Below are 13,418 nucleotides of genomic sequence, written 5' to 3' on the forward strand. Positions count from 1 at the left end.
CAAAGGTTTAGCGTTTTCAGCGGTGAGTTTAACGTTGTTGCAAAGATTTTTCTGATCTCGCCAGAATAATGTGAAACTGCTACGTTTTGGTTGCTATGAACAATATTTTATTTTCTGCATCAAAATAAGGTTTGATTACATTTTAAGCAAAAAATATATATTTTATTTTCATAATATTCATTCAGTGAATGTACATAATCACTCGCTTGCGCGTTGTTGCAAAGATTTATCTGATCTCGCCAGAATAATGTGAAACTGCTACGTTTTGGTTGCTATGAACAATATTTTGAGTTAGTTTCTGCATAAAAATAAGGTTTGATTACATTTTTAGCGAGAAATATATATTCTATTTTCATAATATTCACTCAGTGAATGTCAACCCGTTCTCACGCTGAAGAAGTCTCCTTCAGAACACATCGCGATATTTGGCATCAGTTCGCGTGTGCTGGATGTTGGTAAGTAGTCGTAAATACGCTGTTCTAATGTTTGATATAATGTCTTTTCTGTTTGCAGATATTAATCAGATTAACGTTAGCTCCCTCATGTTCAGTCACTGCATTATATCTGTCACCTCCGCTAAGGTTTTGCTTTTCATTGTTTTCTATATTAAATAGTACTAAACTAGGGTGATTAAACACTGTCACGTGACGTGCAATATATTGCACAATATATATAACATATTCATATCAGGTTCAAAGTAGTACAAGTGTAGTTTCAAAATGGTATTTGTTGTAGAAGCACGGTAAAAAAACAACACTTACCATGCTTTTTACCACAGTATTGGTAGTTTTAATTTGATTTTTGTTGTAAATACAGAGTAACCACAACACTTATCATGCTTTTAATGCCTAATAATGTTAAATCCAAAAACTGTAAGGTCAATAAGAACTTCTTTCCTATATATATTTATATATAAACCTATATATTATAAATAATGATATTTTCTTTTCTCTTGTTTTAGCTGAAAAGACAAAAAGGGCCTTTCGGAAATGGATGAAGGAGACAGAAAGCTGCAAAGGCAAATAATTGCAATGGTATGTATGTGTTGCTTTTAACCCTTTATCAAACATTTTATGAAGCATTTGTTAAATAGTCTCACAGTAAATTAAAATTAAAGTCAAATCCTGTACATATTTATCACCTTATTTGTAAATCAGTTGTGCCCCTTCTTGGACAGTTGGACGTCCCACACATAAAAGTTTATATTAATTCCATTGAATTCTTTAAAATGATTACAGATTGGGCCCAAAATGTTCCAATGATACATGATGTCTCTCCGCACCTCATAACTACCTCTGTTTGCAAGAGTGGAAATTATCATTTGACTTGTCACATGACATCAGATATTCAATTATTTTGTCATAATCAAAATAATTGAATATCTGATGTCTATTCAATATCTAATCAGTTACACTGCTGATAATGTCCTGCTTGCATGTGAAACATGTTATTTTTTTATTTATTCTTTTAAATATAAATATAGCTTGCTATTAAAGACATATGTTTAATCATGGAAATGCCCACATATCAGTGAACTTATTACATAAATGCATTTAACATTTAATTATGCAACACTCTTTACAGAAGGAAATCCTACAGTTATGTGTAAATTGACAACTTGAATGTGATGTAATAAATTTACCTTCCTTTCTGTCTTGCAGGATTACTTGCAGATTACTTAGTCCTTCTTTTTAGGATCTCTACAACATCAAACTCAACAGCTCTTTTAAGAGCCGACCCTCACAAGAGCTACTAGTGAGTCGCTGCAAACCTGCCGTGATCAGCCCTTTCCAGGTAAAGTTTCTAGATATTTAAATCAGTATTTACTCATCAAATGCTCTCCTGGATGGTATGGTAAATTAACTGATTTATAACTGTCTCAATTTGTATGTTTTAAGAACAAGAGTAATTGCACACAGAGTAAGTAGAGACTTTCTTGTTTTTCTGTGCAGAGAAGGAAGACCAGTCCTTATATCAAAACAAGCTCATCGAAGTCCTTTGTTTAGGGTGAGGAAGGAACATGACCATCTCATGACCATCTCATGCCCAAAGAAGACAGAAGTCCATTGGTATGTCTTGTGTTGAGGCAATGCTGTAATATGTAGTACAGAATTTAATGTTGTTCTCTCAAAGGACTATTAAGTTCTTAAAAAGTTCTTAAAAACGGTTCCTTCTGTTTTTTTTTTGTTTGTTTGTTTTTTTTAGATAAAAGCAGACAGGGAAGCTTTGGAAGATAATGAGTTAATATAATGTAATATAGTATAATAGGAATTAAATAGTAAATGTTCTTTAAATTATGTGTAATACCTAGTTTTTTTGGCTTGAAATAAGGCCTTATACTGCACAGACCTAAAACATTGTATTTGTGTTTTAAAACATATAGCAAGTGAAGTCACTAACAGAAGATCCTAGAGAAAAAAAGACTGATGTGCAGCTACGGAGGAACACAAGAGGCAGAAATATGCATGGCCATGGCTTCTTCATGAGTACGGTAAGTCCTGTGCCTATTCTTAATTCTTGCCTTAAAGTTTTTATTGCAGTATTTTAACAATTTTACATTGTACAGGTTATCACTTGGTTTTTGACCAAATTATGCTCTTGAAACAAGAAACAGAAGAGTATGTTGTCCTGAAAGAAATCAAGGCTCAAAAGAGAGCATGCCTTTCTAAAAGATCTTTTAAAACAGGTTGCTGTTAATATGGGTAAAACAGTTTTTGTTCAGTACTTAGCTTACAGTCTGTGCTGCATTTTTATTATAATATATATATTATGTACTGCTGTTTTGTAAAGTTAAATCAGGAACAGGCAACTCTAGCCCTTTTGCTGTCTCCTTTTTGAGGTGGAGAGTTTACCTCCAACCATAATTGAGCACACCTGAAAATTTTAACCAAAGTCTTCAGGTGTACTTATAGACAGTTATAGGCAGTTGGGTTTGAGGTTGGAGCTAAATCTGCAGGACCGTGGACGCTGAGGGCCAGAGTAGCCCACCACTGTTTAAATCATGCAGAACATAAGCTGACCTGGCTGTCCATTAAACTACTTAACTTGAATTGTCTGTGTTTTTTTGTTTTACTTTTAGACCAGGACTGAAGAACGCCTGACAATGGGATGTTAAGACTTCTTCCTCTGGTTGAGAAAAAGCTACAGCACATCAGTGATCACATCTTCTGGTCATCAGTTGTACTGTAGAGTACAACTGAACAAACTGTTTAGAAGAAGAAGAACATGAACATGATAGAGACGTGTACAGGGAAGAGCAAGAACCCAGTTCAGCTGTGATAATGAATCTTTATTTTAAACTCAATATCAAATCTGTTTTCTGGATCATAGTTGACTGGATGGGATTCTGTGGCGCTCATTTGTGCAATAGGAGTAAAGTCTGTGAATGGATTATTATGACATTAACGTATTTTTGAAGACACGTTTTTATTTATCTTGAATCTCATTTGTCTTTATGCAAATTTCAACCTTATGCTGTATCCTCCAATAAAGTGTTGTGTAATAAATTATGGTGAACGTGGTGTTTGGTAGAGTAAAGTTTATTTCATAATTTAAAAAAATGACATATAATTTCCATGATTGTTTTACTTATTAATACATAAATATATATTACATAAATATTTTCGATCTAATTCATGATATTTGGGACAACAATGCACCAAAAGTTGCATATACTTTCATGTTGTGACAAGGATGGCAGTTTCCAGATAAATAAAGGGAAGTGAATAAAGAGAAGCTGCAGTGGGTTATACTGATACAAACACTTCAAGCAGAACTGAAGAAGATCGATGTTGATCATTCTGGTACATCTACTACTGCATTCAAAATGACAGCTGGACATTACTGATGTCAGGCATGTGAGGAGCAAGAAGAGGGGGTGATAATGACATTTTGGCACAGTTTCTTATTTTACTGAATAGTGCATTATCCTTGTGTAACAGTAATAGTGAAGTGTAAATATAAATAGTTTTTAGTTTACTGCCAACACTGGCAGCTGGATAATGGCAAGTTGTTGTGGGTTCATCCATTATATTTATTGGTGTTCATACAAAAAAAAAAGCAAAGAAATAATCAACTACTATTCAATTAATCTATTATTATTATTATTATTATTGTATTACAACATTTTGTTATAATATTTCCATATTTCATCAGATGGTCTCACAATACCCATCAAAAACCTATACAAGCATGATGTTAGAATGGAAAATGAGGAAATTATAAAATACTGCAATATTTAAATGTGATTCAACAAAGTTTGTTATCCATGATGAGGAGTACACACCTGTGTAGATTTTAATGCCCTTCCACCCCCAAGGGGCCAGTACCGGCCCCTGGAAGAGCAAAGAAATGCACATTTCAAATGGTTGTAACTCAAAGTCCGGTTAGCGTATCAAAGAGAAAATCAACAGGACAACTGCTTATGCTATGATTACTAAATAATGTTGGGCACAGTTTTCAGACATACATGGAAAGCTGGCATAAAGGTTTTTTAATAGTGATTACAGTAAAATATTAAATTTCAGCCTGTCCCTCATATATGTAATAAATGTTTGCACAATAAACATATTTAGATATCGAGTTGTCCATTAAAGATCTTATTATTTTAACATTTATCATTTCTTTACTAAACGTTTTAAACTACATTACCCATATGTCTCTGTCATTCTATCAATGAACGGGAAACATGGCGCTGTAGTTCATTGAGAAGCTAGGGTTAGGGTTGGGATCTCGGTAAAGGAGTAATTTCTCACAACATGGAAACACTTTATAGTTAACTTAATGTATGAGTAACGTAATATTCACACTAAAACAAACTTTGTAAGATAAAGCGCCGTTTTATATGGGTTGAAAGGTAGTCCAATCACAGCGAGTTCTGCGATAGAGTCACAGCCAATCACAACACAGCTGAACAGATGCGTCACGCTTACTTGTCCATTTATGGTAAATGACGACAGATCTCCTTCGGTTCCGGCTGACGAGAAAGATTCCTTAATAATTAATCTAATTAAATATAATAAAAATCACATTTTACAACGAAAGACTCCTTTGTGTTTTAAACTGATGCATAAATATATTTGAAAGAGATATAACTGCATCTACTAAAGTGCTTCTAACATTTACAGTAGATATGTAGTATATTAAAGGTATACATTTAATCACTTATTAATACCATTCTTCACCATTTGAACTCTTGGAATTAAAATAAATATAAATAAAAGCATAATGAATGTACTCGATTTTGTAATCATATTCCAATATTTAGTGTCAAAGACAAATGTAGTCCCCAAACTACTGCACAACAGTATAAAAATCAGTTAATTGTGAGAAAAAAATATATCCAGTTACAGAGGCAATCTATTATAATGAAATATAACTACACAAATCGATATGATGAAGTATTATTTTTACAAACCAAGAGATGAGATAAAATTCCATGTGAAAATATGTTTCTTTAAAGAATAGGGGGAAAAAAATAACATTTTACATTCTCAACTTTAATACAATACAATATTGTGTTTATTGTTCACTTTTACTGTAACTAAATGAAAGGCAAATTCAAATAGTTAATGCATTTTATAAATGTTAAATATTTTCAGCAATAAAATGCTTCTATAAAATACATTCATGGGTATGTTACATTTACATTATCCAGGTACTGATATAATGATACCATAGATGTAGTTAAGGTGGACATTTACTATAGTGACACTGTAATAAAAGGTTTAATGAAACAAAATGCAAGACATTTTCAAGTCCATCTAAATGAAGAGGTAACAAACTCACAGAATAATGTCCAGAATGTCAATGTGTCATTTCTGTAATACTCTATATCAGCACCAAACAGAATTAAATAAATATTGATTGTTCTCAGAGGGTTTTCCTGAACACTCTCACTAACTTCAATTGTTCGGACAAACACCTGCTATACACACATGCAGAAATACATATTTGACTATAGTCGCAGCATTACTAGAACTTTTACCAAAACTCCGGATGAGCACTGGTGCTTCTTTGATAAAGGCAAGAATATGGAAAAAGATAAATTACTATTTTCAATATTGGTTCTGCACGTTTCAAGGAGATCATAAGGAGGAGTCCACGTGAAGACTTTTAAAAACTGTGACAGAGTGAAGGGTGCACCTCCCCGGACACACCCTAAGCATGACCAAACAACAACACCCAAAGACAGATATGAAGTGGACACCACCAGGAGAATGCAGGGGAAGACATGGAAACGAAGGCCTGAAGAATGTCGGTGTCCCATGGGAAGATGTGGAGAATGTGGTCACAAATTGGATACGTTGGAGGACACTTGTTACCCAATGTGCCCAGCACAGCACTTGATGATGATGTTGTGAGTTCATACATAACTGTAGGATTTCCTTCTGTAAAGAGTGTTGCACAATTAAATGTTAAATGCATTTATGTAATAAGTTCACTGATGTGTGGGCATTTCCATGATTAAAAGTATAGCAAGCTATATTCATATTTTAAAAAATAAAAAATAAAAATAAATAAATAACATGTTTCACATGCAAGCAGGACATTATCAGCAGTGTAAATGATCATGACAAAATAATTGAATATCTGATGTCATGTGACAAGTCAAATGATAATTTCCACTCTTGCAAACAGAGGTAGTTATGAGGTGCGGAGAGACATCATGTATCATTGGAACATTTTGGGCCCAATCTGTAATCATTTTAAAGAATTCAATGGAATTAATATAAACTTTTATGTGTGGGACGTCCAACTGTCCAAGAAGGGGCACAACTGATTTACAAATAGGGTGATAAATATGTACAGGATTTGACTTTAATTTTAATTTACTGTGAGACTATTTAACAAATGCTTCATAAAATGTTTGATAAAGGGTTAAAAGCAACACATACATACCATTGCAATTATTTGCCTTTGCAGCTTTCTGTCTCCTTCATCCAAAGCATGATAAGTGTTGTGGTTACTCTGTATTTACAACAAAAATCAAATTAAAACTACCAATACTGTGGTAAAAAGCATGGTAAGTGTTGTTTTTTTACCGTGCTTCTACAACAAATACCATTTTGAAACTACACTTGTACTACTTTGAACCTGATATGAATATGTTATATATATTGTGCAATATATTGCACGTCACGTGACAGTGTTTAATCACCCTAGTTTAGTACTATTTAATATAGAAAACAATGAAAAGCAAAACCTTAGCGGAGGTGACAGATATAATGCAGTGACTGAACATGAGGGAGCTAACGTTAATCTGATTAATATCTGCAAACAGAAAAGACATTATATCAAACATTAGAACAGCGTATTTACGACTACTTACCAACATCCAGCACACGCGAACTGATGCCAAATATCGCGATGTGTTCTGAAGGAGACTTCTTCAGCGTGAGAACGGGTTGACATTCACTGAGTGAATATTATGAAAATAGAATATATATTTCTCGCTAAAAATGTAATCAAACCGTATTTTTATGCAGAAACTAACTCAAAATATTGTTCATAGCAACCAAAACGTAGCAGTTTCACATTATTCTGGCGAGATCAGATAAATCTTTGCAACAACGCGCAAGCGAGTGATTATGTACATTCACTGAATGAATATTATGAAAATAAAATATATATTTTTTGCTTAAAATGTAATCAAACCTTATTTTGATGCAGAAAATAAAATATTGTTCATAGCAACCAAAACGTAGCAGTTTCACATTATTCTGGCGAGATCAGAAAAATCTTTGCAACAACGTTAAACTCACCGCTGAAAACGCTAAACCTTTGCGGGGACTTTGATATCAGATTGCGAGCGGTTTTAAACATCAAAAACCAGTTGGAGGGCCAGATAAAAATTATCTGGGTGCCGCCATTTGACTCCCCCTGGCATAAATAATATTTTGTAGCCCGATCAGAAAAAAGGGAGTAAATAATTAAAACAAAATGAACAGCATTAGCTGCTACGTGTGAAAAGAAACCTGCTTTGGATGTATTATGTTCAGGACAAACGTAATAGCACTGCAATAAATTGGCTTATTAGGTTAAGGACCAACGTAATAGCACTGCTTATATTAGGTTAAGGACCAACGTAATAGCACTGCTTATATGTTGGCATGTAACGTAATTGCGATTTGCAAAATAGTTTCCTCAGAACGTATTTCAAACACCTGAATTCAATGATTTGGAGGGGTGTCCCAGTACTTTTGGCAATATAGTGTATTTCTTGAAATTTCATTCCTTTTTGTGTATATTTGTGTGTGTGCGGGCGTTTTTGCGACATATCAGGACACAAATTTGTACAATGACATGGGTATGACATAGGTATTACAAGGAGAGGGTGACTTATGATGTCCCCATTTTTCAAAAGGCTTATAAATCATACAGAAGTTTTTTTTGAGAAAGTAAAAATGTGCACAGTTTCCTGTGATGGTTAGGTTTAGGGGTAGGGTTGGTGTAGGGCGATGGAAAATATGGTTTGTACAGTATAAAAACCATTACGCCTATGGAATGTCCCCACAATTCACAAAAACAAACCTGTGTGTGTGTGTGTGTGTGTGTGTGTGTGTGTGTGTGTGTGTGTGTGTGAGAGTGAATGTGTGAGTGAGTGAGTGAGTGAGTGAGTGAGTGAAATGTATTATGTTTACTGCTGTCAAACGATTAATCATGATTAATCACATCCAAAATAAAAGTTGGTGTTTACCGAATATATATATTTTTTATATTTAAATATAATATATTTTGTTAAATATATACATGCATGTGTGTATTTATATATACATAATAAATATACACAGTACACACATACACATATTAGGTAAACATCAACTTTTATTTTGGATGCGATTTATGGCGATTAATCATTTGACAGCACTAATTATTTTGTAAATTATATAGCACCTTGGTAAAAATAAAACAATTAACAGGCTGAACCCAGCATTTTTTAGAGTGCATATATTGTATTATAATGTCTATAATATAATATGAATGCTGCAGAATTTTCATTCCATATATGTTTAATCTTTTATCCACTATATGTAGACAGATATGATGGGCACATGACAAATATACTGGGTTGTAGGAATGACTGTATTAATGAAAGTCATAAAGTGCATCTGAAGCTGGATTGGTTGACTCGACATTCACAGGCGTTCATCCTGAATCTATCAGTGTCAGATGGAGCTGAGTGACCATGTGTTCACAGCGCACAGCACCTCGGCAGAGAAGAGCCTTGAATCAGGACGATCAGCTTCCCATGTGAAGTTCATTGAATCCCATTGAGAATCTCACAGGGATCAGAACGGCTGTAAGGAAAGTTCAAGAGTCAGAAAACCTTCTAAATGATGATGAATGCAAGCAGTTTGATGCATCTTATGATCCTCTTTTCTATATATGATGTAAGTACATTTACATTTTATCACTAATTCTTATACTCGTCTACGCTGCGGGTGTTGATCCTGCTCTTTGATGTATTTGGCTGTCTTGAGGTTCAGCGCTGCAGACAGAGACAGGCAGTCAACTCAAATCCTAAAGGAATACATACTGTACATGATTTCTATAGGAATTTCTGTCCGAATTTGGAACCGATCCTAATGGGATCAATTACGAATCATGGAAGATCAAAGACTGAAACATAGTTTGTGAGAGCTTTATGAAGGATGAATTAGTATTATGTGAACACTGGTATTATATCAATATCAAATGCTGAAATTGAGCCTGAAATTTCCACAGAATGTCTTGATATTAAAGCTAATAATTCCTTGATAAATCATTTTTTTTTAGACTTTAAATTCTGTGACCATATTACTTGGAAGCTTTGATTTTTATTAATAAATGTAACATTCATTGAATATTTATTTTAATATATAGTGTTTGTGTTATGAGATGTTTACCAAAGTCTCTTTAGGATCCTCTGATTCTAAATTAAGAAAGAAATTCCGACAAGAATATAAACATTAAACTATAAGCATTGTATATATTTTTGACAACAAATCATCATGTGACAGAGCAAAAACCAGTTTGAGGTTATTTTCTGGTCTTAGCTGGTTAAAAGGATTAGTTCACATCAGAATTAAAATTTCCTGATAATTTACTCACCCCCATGTCATCCAAGATGTTTATGTCTTTCTTTCTTCAGTCGAAAAAGAATTAAGGTTTTTGAAAACATTCCATGATTTTTCTCCATATAGTGGACTTCAACAGGGTTCAACAGGTTGAAAAAAAAAGTATATATATATATATATATATATATATATATATATATATATATACTTTTTAACCAAAAAATGCTCATCTTGCACTGCTCTGTGATGTGCCATGCATTACGTAATCATGTTCATTATATTTCTGAATTGAACTAATCCATTAAGATGGTTCCACTGGTCTTCTGATCAGCTGAAGTGCCCAAAAAAAAAAAACCCTGAAAGAATCAAATCAGACCTGTAAAAACCAGCTAAGACCAACCAACCACTTTTCTTTAACTGCAACTAAATCGACTTCCTTCTCCTTTTTATGATAATCATTAATGATGGATCTTGACTGCATTAACAGATGCAAGTACATTCTACTCCCAGTTTCCTTTCTGTCAGCAATACTTTAGTGGGTGGAATTCTAATTTAATGGTTGGTTAAGAATATCATGTGAATGAACACAGTATTGGTCATCAATGGTCTTGGTGATCAATACTGCACAGAAAAGTCAGCAATTTTATTTCAGATGAAACACATGAGAAAGATTACAAATGTAATCTAATTTTATCTCCCTTGTAATTGCAGTTCATAATTCTTATTGTTTTAGAAGTGTTTTCCAGTATTCATCAGACCAGGACTTCTCATCAGATACTTTTAATAATGCAACATTCCAGCATTGTAAGCTGAAGAACCAGAAGTAGTGTTTTGTGTTGATGTCTGTCTCTCCATTCTTGCCTCCTCCCCCTCTCTTCACCCGCTCCCTGTGTAAGGTCCAGCTCACACATCAGACTGAAGATCGATTTGTCTCTAATTGAAATAAGAGGCAACGTGGTGCTTGAGCCTCAAAAGGATTATTGCTTTTTTATATAAATATATAAGTGTGACTGTAAGTGTCTGACCCCTGGAGATAAAGATCCAATATATGAATTCTGTGAAAAGAGCTGTTGAGTTGATATCATAAGTTTCGATTTTTGGGTTATCCTTTTTTTCACCTGGACGTGTTCAGTGGAATTGCTCCACCGTTAACTTTGCCTTAATCCGATTACAGCACACTGTTTATGTTTTTACCCATGATCCATGGAGTTAAATCATGGCTCACTGATTTATTCACTAATATTCTGTGCAATCACGGATTCTTTTTCATCTTTAGGCGGATGCAGGTTTCAGAGGTAGTATCTCCCTCTGGGAATGTTTCAGATGACTTACAGTATGTCGAGATTTCATCTTTGCAGGTGAATTTCAATCATCTTTTGACTGACTGCACTGTACATTTCTTTTACCTGGTCTGAGTATTATATATGGTCATAGTATTTTGTAAACAGCATATGACTGCAATATAATTTATATATTTGTATATAATATATATATTACATTTATACATACTACATTTTCTCTGTACAGGATTTAGGTTATATATTAGGTTATGTAGGTGATAGATAGATAGATAGATAGATAGATAGATAGATAGATAGATAGATAGATAGATAGATAGATAGATAGATAGATAGATAGATAGATAGATAGATAGATAGATAGATATGAGTATAGATGGATGGATGGATGTGTGACAGATACAACCGGACAGATAGCCTATAGCAATCAACCAGAACAGCTTAGTGATGCAATAACACAAGACATTAAATATTGAAACTTCAAATCTGTTTCCAAGGCAGCTTTCAAACAAGTCAATTGTTTGTTTTCAAACTTGTCACAATTTACATTCATCATTCTAAGAAGAATCATTCAAATGATCTCTGCACAAGTTCCATTCTGTTTGCTTGGATTCCATCATCCAACATCATGCTTTAATCCAAGCTGAAGGTGTTATTGTTCACTGGCATTACCTCATCTGGGTGCTCTGAATAAGGTTTACGAATGTTACAACTCCATAAATTTCCATTTTGGAAAATGAACTCTTAGTTGGGAACACCTTGATCTTATTTATAGCTGGAGTGTGATGGCAGTGTATAACTGCTGGAGACCTAATCTATTAAACCAGCTTCCTATAAATCTGCCATCGGAAAGCCGTAATCCTGCCCAGAGCTGTTTGGGAAAACTGTCAGTCTTCAAATGAAGTTAATTATGTTTCACAGCATTCTGGCGGTAAAGCAGCATGTCTGACTGTATTGTGTATCATAAAAAAGTAATTCTGAAATGTAAATGAGGTGAACGAGATGAAAGGTTTTTGTTATATCTTCGTAAATTATCCCATTAATTTATCGCTGCAGGGGGCTGGAAATGGATAATGTCTTTTTTTTCTGTACTGTCACCTCTGTGGAATATTTTTTGTCATGATAATTATCTATCATCTGTTTATCTGTCTATCTGTCTGTCTATCTATCTATCTATCTATCTATCTCTCTATCCATCTATCTATCTATCAATCTGTCTGTCTGTCCGTCCGTCCATCCGCCTGTATCTGTCTGTCTGTCCCTCCGTATCTATCTGTCTGTCTGTCCATCCATATTGGTCTGTCTGTCTGTATCTGTCTGTCCGTCCGTATCTGTCTGTCTGTCTGTCTGTCCATCCGTCCGTCCTTCCATCCATCGGTCCGTCTGTCTGTCTACAGCCCGAATTCCAGAAATGTTGGGACTTTTTTTACATTTGAAAAAAATGAAAACTAAAAGACTTTCAAATCACATGAGCCAATATTTTATTCACAATAGAACGTAGATAACATAACAAATGTTTAAACTGAGAATTTTAAAATTGCACAATTTTATGCACAAAATGACCTCATTTCAAATTTGATGCCTGTTACAGGTCTCAAAATAATTGGGACGGGGCATGTTTACCATGGTGTATCATCTCTTCTTTTCAAAACAGTTTGAAGACGTCTGGGCATCGAGGTTATGAGTTTCTAGAGTTTTGGTGTTGGAATTTGGTCCCATTCTTGCCTGATATAGGTTTCCAGCTACTGAAGAGTTTGTGGTCGTCTTTCATTTAATGATGCACCAAATGTTCTCTATAGGTGAAAGATCTGGACTGCAGGCAGGCCAATTCATAACCTGGACTCTTCTACAACGAAGCCATGCTGTTGTAATAGCTGCAGTATGTGGTTTTGCATTGTCCTGCTGAAATACACAAGGCCGGAGGGGAGCATATGTTGCTCTAAAACCTTTATATACCTTTCAGCATTCATAGTGCCTTCCAAAACATGCAAGCTGCCCATACCGTATGTACTTATGCACCCCCATACCATCAGAGATGCTGGCTTTTGAACTGAACACTGAT

The 13,418-nt window shown here is 34.3% G+C and overlaps 2 long non-coding RNA genes across 3 annotated transcripts; one reads left to right on the forward strand and one right to left on the reverse strand.

The window, feature by feature from the left end:
* Window positions 1-236: 236 nt before the first annotated feature.
* On the forward strand, window positions 237-3,520 carry LOC125244217. 2 transcript variants are annotated; one of them, XR_007179256.1, is made up of 6 exons: window positions 237-455; window positions 962-1,034; window positions 1,662-1,794; window positions 1,953-2,069; window positions 2,384-2,491; window positions 3,080-3,520. It is a non-coding gene; the product is annotated as an uncharacterized LOC125244217 (long non-coding RNA). The 2 variants fall into 2 exon arrangements; XR_007179255.1 differs by having other exon boundaries at window positions 237-1,034.
* Window positions 3,521-5,562: 2,042 nt separating this feature from the next.
* On the reverse strand, window positions 5,563-7,542 carry LOC125280791. The gene is made up of 2 exons (XR_007187757.1): window positions 6,901-7,542; window positions 5,563-6,389 (listed from the first exon to the last, which is right to left on the reverse strand). It is a non-coding gene; the product is annotated as an uncharacterized LOC125280791 (long non-coding RNA).
* Window positions 7,543-13,418: the final 5,876 nt, after the last annotated feature.

This window comes from Megalobrama amblycephala, linkage group LG13 (genome assembly GCF_018812025.1).
Source record: "Megalobrama amblycephala isolate DHTTF-2021 linkage group LG13, ASM1881202v1, whole genome shotgun sequence".
NCBI lineage: Eukaryota > Metazoa > Chordata > Actinopteri > Cypriniformes > Xenocyprididae > Megalobrama > Megalobrama amblycephala.